This window comes from Egretta garzetta, unplaced genomic scaffold (genome assembly GCF_000687185.1).
Source record: "Egretta garzetta isolate BGI_Z169 unplaced genomic scaffold, ASM68718v1 scaffold68, whole genome shotgun sequence".
Classification (NCBI taxonomy): Eukaryota; Metazoa; Chordata; class Aves; order Pelecaniformes; family Ardeidae; genus Egretta; species Egretta garzetta.
The window spans coordinates 1342157-1351455 of NW_009260774.1; the positions used below are offsets into that span (position 1 = coordinate 1342157).

The 9299-nt window shown below is 37.1% G+C and overlaps 1 protein-coding gene across 1 annotated transcript in view; it reads left to right on the plus strand.

The window, feature by feature from the left end:
• LGR5 (leucine rich repeat containing G protein-coupled receptor 5) overlaps positions 1 to 9299 on the plus strand; it is an 88052-nt gene that overhangs the window by 25643 nt on the left and 53110 nt on the right. The window lies entirely within an intron of this gene.

Here is a 9299-nt window from a genome sequence, read left to right on the forward strand (position 1 = left end):
GCTGGCAGATCTGGGGGCCCTATTGTATTTCAAGTGAACAAGCTCTGTCAGACATAAAGGGAGGATGTGTGTATAAAAAAAATCCACAACTTTGTATACCTGAAAAAGATTTACAGTATTTATGTACGAAGTATAGGATCACCCTTCATTACTCTAAGCCAATGCTGCCAACTAAAAAAAAACAGTCCTGCTTCACCCTCCTTGTTTGTTTTTCCTCTATACTTTAGCTTGTGGTGGTACGGACAACAATGCAATGAACGAGTTCAGGGAGCTGATTTGGATTAAAACATTTTTTTTTTCCTGCTGGATTTCTTTTAATCCAGATCAGATGCCAACTCTGGTTCAATAGCTGGGGTGGGGTGGGGGGGCACCGCGATCAGGAGTAATTCTTTTGGTAGCAACATTAGATGAAACTGAGTGTGCTGGTAATATGACATCAGTTGGGTTGTCCATGCAATAAAGAGAAGATTCTGTAAAGAATTATTTCAGCTAAGCCACAACACAAAAATGATCAAATTAGTAATTCAGAATAATCCAGTAGTTGTGATATAGCGTAGCATCATTTTCTCTGCTGAAACTCTTCAATTACTCTTCAACAACACAAGGTACAACTAAACTATAATAAAAGCATAAGTGACAGTGCTGTGTTAAAACAAGTCCAGTCATTCAGCAGCAATGTGTAGGAAAATGGGAACCTATAGAATGGGAGTAGGGAAGCTAACCAGAATTTTACTGAAAACTCCTCTGAGATTAAAAGATCAGCTGGGGTCAAAGAGGTGGACTCTTGTCTTTGTGGAATGACATTTTCACCATTTCCTTTGTCAAGCCAGAATTTCACCCAGTTGAGAGTTTGTGTGTTTTGCAGTGAACCAGGTCAGGAACACCAAGTTTATACATACGACAGCTGCTACATTACATCACACAAAGTAGCACTGTGCAAAGACACTGCATTGTAACATCAGTATAGTCATAGCAGCACCCTGCCGTACCTCAGATAATTAACCTTTCTGAGGGCACCTAACATGATAATGTAACTTCCAGCTTTGGACCCAGCTCACTCATCTGTGCCTTGGGGACCTCTGCACTGTCCAGTGTAGGATATGTATTTCCTGCTCTAAATGCAGGTGTGCTGTGCACAGATTTCCGGATACTCAAACTTACACCATCACTGTTAGAATGTGTTTGTAGCAGATGCTCTCAAAGCTGTTTCCTTTATATTTATTCAAATCCGTGCTGTGGAATTTAGTTGAGGCAAATTAAGACCAGCAGAAAAAGTAACTTACAGTGTATCCTGTTATGAATTAAATCAGGCGAGTCCTGATTCATTTCTACCCTCAGCAGCCTCACTGAAGTAATACTGGAAATTTTGGTGAAGATGAGTTTTGAAATTGGTTTGTGTAACATGTAATCTATGCTGTGCATAACTTCCAGTTGGATATTCAGTCCAGTTGGCTGTGTAGCCCATAAGACTTGGTTTAGGAAAGTTGTACTTCATGACTTTAGGCTTCTATTTTGAGTCTTTGTCTACACTCAGATATATTTTGAATTAGTTTCTGCTGTAGTGACAGTGTAGTAAGCTAATAAGCAAACTATGCTGTGCTTTTTGTAGATGCTTTCCTCTCATATAAATAACCATATTTTAGGAACAGCTTCAATTGAATTCAGAGGGATGAAATTATAGACCTGGAATTAGAAGGAAATTGGACCCCCAGTTTCTAAAATGCATCCATTTATTCAGGAAAAAAAATCACATTTTCCTATGTTTTTGACACTTTTTTAACAAATAGTTAGAAAAACAAGCAACTTCTAGAGTTGCAGAAAATATTCTGAAACTAAGAGAGGCCAAGGGTTGTTTTTCCCAGTCTTGGTCACTTCTGATAAATATCGTTTCTCAGTTTAACTGTACTGTTCTTCAGGAAAAATAAGATAAACAGTACCTGATAAACAAACAGATAATGATGAAAAACTGAACAAGCATTCTAGCAGTTGTCTTTATAAATTGCAATAAACCCTGATATGTTTTCCTGTTGTGTATTGTTTCAGTATTTGAACAAGAAGAATTATGTATGCAGTACTCTTATAATTTATTTGAAGTAGTGCAGCAGAAACAAGTAATAACTCACAAAGTAAAATAATACTAATACAATGTGTGGGCATGGGAGGAAGAGGAATTTTATTCATTCCTCTTCTAATTGCTTTTGCTGGCTTCTGTATTATAAAATATTCCTTTAGTTATTTAAGTTCTAAAATATGTAAGTTAAGTATAGTAAACGATTGACATGTTGGAATGTTTTTGTAACTTACCCTGGTAATTATTACTTAGCAAACCGAGTCTTCAGCACCAAATGAACAGCCGTGAATCAGCTTTGAAAGTAAATGGGTAATTTCATCTAGGGAACATCGTGAATTTGATACACAAAAAACCCAGAGAGTCAGAATCTTTTTACCTAAAATGAAATGTCAGGTACTTGTCAGATTAATTCAGCACTGTGTGTATTTGATCTGATCTTTGATCTTTACTTTCTTTTTGACCTTAATTGTTTGCTCTGCCCTGCTCCCTCTGCTGGAGTCTTGGATAAACTGAATAGCAAAATTGTTTCCTGAAAAGATTAATCATGCACGTACTGTTTGCTTTACAAATGTTCTGCAGTCTAGATTTAAGTAAGTCTTTGATGGCTGTTTATATGACAGAATTGCCTACTATGTTCAGGAATAATGCATGCTGTTTAAAATGACTGTGTTACAGAGCTTCTGCAGTAATAAGCCAAATTTTGCTGTCTGTGACATGAGGAACCCACTGACAGGTGTTGGGAGTGCAGAATTTTGGCCAAAGCGCTTTGTTTGTTTGTGCTGAATCCAGACGTGGCCTATCAGCCTGGTTTGCTGGGATGGATGTTTAATATTCGCCCAGTGGTTTATGGGCCAATACACAACAGCAGAGAAGAGGTGTAGACAGAGCCCTCCTGACCTTGCTGGATCGCCTTTGAGGCTTCCTTAAGTTCAAGGTGCCTGATCCTTCCCATAGATACCTATTTACAATTGCAGCGGTTATATCTTCTGTAAGCAAAATGCACTGCTGGAACAAGCACCATGGGTGTGCCAAGGAAGGGAAGGACAGTACGAGGGGGATGGTGCTAGTTCTGTCTGTTTGCTGGCTTAAAGCTCTTTGTGAGGTGCAAAGGCACACAAACTCTCACTGCAGGGTCTATTCTCATGCGACCATGCGTCATTTGCTTTTTGCAAGGCGTGTTTTAGTACAATGGTGTTGGGTCTCTGGAAACATTGAACTTCCATGTCAAGCAGCAGAAATATTCTGCAAAAAATGAGTAACAAGCAATCCTGGTTTAGCCTTGCATCACTTCCGTGTTAATTTTTGAAAGTATAGAATGGGATCAGCTGCTGATAATTTTCCATTACAAATAATACTACATGGGATAACGAATTTTTAAACATTTAATTATAGCATTTGTCTTTACCAATGTGCAGAAGGGCAGAAATATCCATGCTATTGCCCCTTGTTATTTACTGTGAATACCTTGACAGAGTGCCTGCTCCCTGTAATGTCTGTTGCAACTCTCTTTATTGCTTCTTCCTGCAAATCTACCACTTTTTTTCCCGAAGATTTTTCCAAATACAAAGATGAACTGCTTCAGATGTGAATCATTTAGTGGAAATTCACATCTTAATCATAGTTTATTACAGTGTCCTTCAGAGAACCACAGATGAAGTTAGGAGCTAGTTGTGAGAAGAAATACTATAATTTAATTGTCAGGAAGTGCTTACAATGCTTATTTATGCGTGCTCGTACTTTGCCCTGTGCTGCTCTGCATGGGTGTATTAAACATGCAAATACATGACTACCAATTTTCATGTTGATATTGGAAGACAATGTAATCTAGGACCATTAAAATGAAAATATGGTCATTGTTTTCTGAGGATATTGACAGCTTATGCATCACCATTTGGAAAACGGGTGTAAATGCCATGGGGTGGACAGTACGATCTAAAGAAAAGGGCGCTGGGCAAATCATCACCATCACTGTTTGGTTCCTCCATGACATATAACCTGCTGTTTGACTGTGAGCATGTCACTTCACCATTAGGTGTCTTAGTTTCCCTTCTGTAAAAGGATGTTAATTATTGTTCTATTTATTTATTGAGACCCTTGAATGAAAACGTGCTGTAGGAATTTATTTGTAAGAAATAGGAACTACTACTACTACAGTGTTGGCAAATAGATTTATCTACTTTAAGTAGCTGTAGCAGATGAAGTTATTTTTAATATCCATAGTGAAATATTTGCATTAGTAGATGGCATGCACTTCATAGCTAGCATATTCTTCCATCGTACAGTGGAGCTAGTAAAGTATTCTGCCAACAGCAGGAACAAGAGTGCTGTGTTAAAAAGATAGGCATAGCTAGGGAAGAGCAGCAGTAATTCTCACCCTCTTCATTATTTTGTATTACTACATATAAGATGATAGTGTCAAATGTTGCTGTAAATGGATTAAGGCATTTGTCTTAGTTTAGGAGCTATTCTCAGCTGGTAAGAACTTAGGGAGTGCATTCAGTGTATTGTCAGTATTTTTATGTGAGTGGTTTATCTTTCAAAGACTTCCATAAAAATAATCATTAATAGTCTTGTTGGGCTAAGGCAGGCCTAGAGGAAACATAATTAATAATCCTAATAGCAAGTCTTGATCATTTTCTAAAAATCAAACAGGTTGCAGCTGTTAAAAAAAAGATAGGCTACAAAATTCATTAATATTGGATTATTGTATTAGCCCTGCAACGAGAAGACAAGTTTGTACCATTCAGTATAATACAAGTTTATCTTAGTAGTAGATTAACAGGTTAGTGAAAGCCAATAGAAGCCTGGCATATATCACAAGACAGATTTTTGTTCTCCTTTAAAATACATCAATATAATGTGGAAAACTGATTCTCCAAGATGAATAGTCACTGAAACTTCTCTTATAATAACAGCTAATAACAGGTTAGTAACTTGACCTCCAGACTCATCTATTATATGTTAAGAACTAGTTCACTTAACTTGTTTTACTGGCTTTTGGGAGTTCATTGTGAACTACTCACTTTCAAGATGGTAACTGGATATTTTTTCAGCATGTATATGCATGGACAACAAAACGGGGTGGTGGGGGGAAAGACCTCTTGTATTTGCCTTCTTGGACTCTGTTTTACAAGTCCTCGGAATTTGCCTATATAGTCACCAGGAAAAAAACAGATTGATGCATGGTGCAGTTTGCAATATTTTCCATTCTTCAAAGATTTCATCACAGATAGGATTCCTTTTGCAAGTCACCATAGACACAGCGTGGTGATTGATTGACGCAGAGTATAATTAAGATATCATTATAGTGAGCCGTGTTGCCAATGCAGTCATTGAAGCAAAACTTTTTATCTTTTGAAAAGATAAAGAGTTTCATCTGCTGTTACATTGCTTTTATAGTCAGCAGTTGGAAACAGACTGCAGGAATGTTGGTGGGAGAAGAGATGCTGTGTTCACCTGAATGTTCAAAATAACCTATTGCCTTTCCAGTACAGTACATCAGCTGATGGTGCAGGTAGTTTTCAGAAAGGTAGATCTGGTACTATTGCTGTTTACATTAGGAGCATTTTAAAACTCAGTATACTCTTAAAATGCCACTCCTACTAACATTGGTGGGGTTTGCCTGTGCTTTGGTGCTGGGATATAGGAGTACTTCTGTTACACTAACTTATTTGAAGATTTTCAGTATTCTAATAATTATAAGTTTTTTATCATTGTAGCTTGTAAGAGTCAACCCAGTTTGACAAGATATGTTTCCAGTTTCAGCTGGTTTGGTTGTGCATAAACAGGCACAGGCACACAAAGGAAATTGGGGAATGGATCTGATATAAAATCAGAACCATTCCACTGAGGATAGTTAAAGATCTAGTACCTTGATTTTAATATTTTTCAGTATTACAGTACAAATCCTGACGTGCAAGACATCTTTCATCCCCTTCTCTTTTCTAGAGAGAGCAAATTGCTGATTTTGACAGGCTAGCACTGAAAGGAGAAATCAGAAAACCCATTTGATGCACTTTTTGGAAAGAAACCATTGCAGGTGCAGGACGTAAGACATACCCATTACAATTGTTACTGTTTTTCATTGTAATAATATGTAAGCCTACAATTTACCAACTAGCTCTTTCTGGCTGTTAGCTGTGCTTGGTCTAACTAATGGCCATAAATCTCATCCTAGCTATGTCTTCTTGGCAGTGTGGCCCAAAGGCTGGCAAGTTTGCTGAGAACCTCCTTTATTTGTCTCTGGAGCTCTGTGAGGAATTTCTGCTCAGCAGCCCAAACTTTGCAGTATTGCTCACATGAGACCCGGTGACTGATTGCATTGCACTAACTCTTTTTGTTTGTCTCACTTCTCCAAGCATCCCCCCAGAAGTAGCTCTGGGTCATGGGACTTCTCTCATAAGTCACTTAGTTACTTCAGTGAACAAAAATTGGATGAAATACATCCATGGTGACTCCAACCCAAAAGAGTATTCTGAATCTAAAAACTGTAAGCACAGATGAACTACTGCTTTGCCAGTGTAAGTGATGTGAGGTTTTTAGGGAAATAGCCAGCTGGTACAGTTGGAAGAAGTAGAGGGTTTTTATTTTTGTGCTTGAAAGTTTCTCAGTTTTTCCAGCTGTATCAGCTAGCCTAATCAAAGATACTACCTCTCCCTACAGTACTCTCCTTTATATTCTTAAACCTTTATAGCTACAACAATAACACATCACCAACATAGATGGAATGGCCCATGTATTAGTTATTAGTGAGTTAAAAAATACTTTGAAAAGATGTTATTGAGCAAATTTGGAAATAACTTCTGTTACCTCCACCATCCCTGGAGGTATTTAAAAGACATACAGGCATGGCATTTCGGGACATGGTTTAGTGGTGGACTTGGTTAGGTTAACAGTTGGACTCTATGATCTTAAGGGTCTTTTCCAACCTAAGTGATTCTATGGTTCTATGACATATGCATAGTTAATGTTTAGTAGTTCTGTTGCACAAAAACATCTTTGTACTTTATGTTCCAGGAAAAGAATAATCTGAAAGGAACCGATCTAACAATGATATTATTTAACTGCTAGGTTTAAAAAGAGCTAGCAATTGCTGCAGTGTAGGCTGGGAAAAAGAAGATGTCCTCCTCCATCATATGATGTGTAGCACATACTTTACCACATGAGTGGAGTCCAAAGAGGAGACTAGGACATTGGGCTTCACTGTTGGTAAATCCACCTCTGGGGTCTAAAGATGGTTTTAAGAAACGTGCATGTATTGTTGATTTTCTCATTGTGCATCAAAGCACGTAATGAAAGCCACATTCTCCTGTTCTGATCCTCTTACGATATTATGGTCTGGTCCATAGATTGCTTGTGACTGGTGTCATCATGGAGTCTTGGGGATGGTACAAGCAGACAAGTACTGTCCAATACTAATAGAAATTAATACACTAGAAAAACAGGCGTCAGGTTTCCCTGGCCAGCCAGAGCACTGGTTAATGCTGGTTTTGTAGAATGCCCTAAATACATGTCTATCTGAAGATTAATTACTCCTGTCTTCCACCAGGGCTGGCTTTTTAAGTCTAAAATGTGATTTGGTATGTTTACAAAAACCCATTAAGACATGTGTTGAAAATCTCACCATCAAAATGATGCTGTTAAAATATTGGGTTTATCTTAATAATCAGTAGTATATGATTCACTACCTGGATGAGTTTTTCTTTTGCCAAATAAATCCATGGTTTTGTTCCTTTGCCAGTATAAAACCTTTGAGCCTTTATCAAAGTGAAAGGGTAATAACCTGCTAAATGGTATGAAAGAACTAGGTGATAAAGTATTACAGTAAAGAATGAATTTAATGAGTACACAGTTCTCAAATTATACCTTGATTTTGAAGTGAATGCAGAGACCTTACCCAACAGTGATTTGATAATTGTTGTAAAGTATTAACACATTTCCTTTATTTCAAAATCTCTACATGAAGTATGTTTTTAAATTATACATTTTTAAATTCAGCAAAAGATCAAACATCTAAATTAACTATGCTGACTAAAAGCATATATTCTGTAATGTGAAACAGACTGTGAGTAATAAGAACTAGGTGGAATAGGAATAGGATGTCTACCCACCAAAGTACAGATAACTTATTTACCTTGTAAGCTCTCAACAGCTGGAAGAAATAAAGTTATCTAAATACTACCCAAAGTAGCTGGAAACTATAAGTGCTGCTACAAATAGTAGTTAAATTAGGTTTAAATAATCACATAAAATATGTAGGTCTCTGGTATTTTTATTTTAACAGTCTACAGGAATTTTGATGTAGTTGTGCAAGTCATATCTTCCACACAGAATTTTATTATGCAGTCTCTTTACAGTTTTTATACTTAATGCAAAGCAATTATAATGATACTGTGGGGCATGGGGAAGACAATGGAAAACAATGAAAAAGTATGTGAAGAATAAAAAGATATGATATGAAATTCAGTCTAAAATATAGCTTGAATGAGCTCTGACAGAGCTGATATGGCCGGTTGTTTCCTGTGCCAGGAACTACCGTGGAACCCCACCAGGAAGTGTGCTACAGAGCAGGATCACATTACACCCTTGTTTTATGGTTCATTTCACTTATTTAATGCAATTTGAGAACCTGCAAAAAAAGAGCACTCTAAAAAGGGGATGTTTATTATTTGAAAATATGTCATTTCTTTCACTCAAGTAAGTTGGGTTTTGAGGACACCTGATGTGCCTAATGTAAGGCAATGCAAATCAGTACAACTATGCAGCAAGTTGTACAGCAAAAGCAAAATGTTTCCATATTCATGAAACGTAAAGAATGGTGCAGATATACTTTTTATCTGTGCACTCTTGCCTGTCTACTTTAGTAAACCAAGTGTGCTATGGTGCTACAACAACAAAAATCATAGTAGTTTTCCTTTACTACTCCAAGTAAATTTTAATACAGTACAGCGGTTTATTAAAATTATGTAGACTAAAAGGGTTGTTTAGTGTTCCAGCTGATTTATAGAGCATGATAAAACATTCCAAAATCTTTGGAAACAAGGGACATGCTACAGCCTGTATTTGGTTTGACAAAACTGTGCTCATTCGAAAGAAGAATGTTTAACGTGCTAACTAGATAATGATTCATCAATTCTGGCAGAGGAACTAATTTTTGTTAATGTAGTACTTAAAAATGTGTGGAATGAACAGCTGGATACCACAGTTGTGGCATGCCATATTAAGTCTC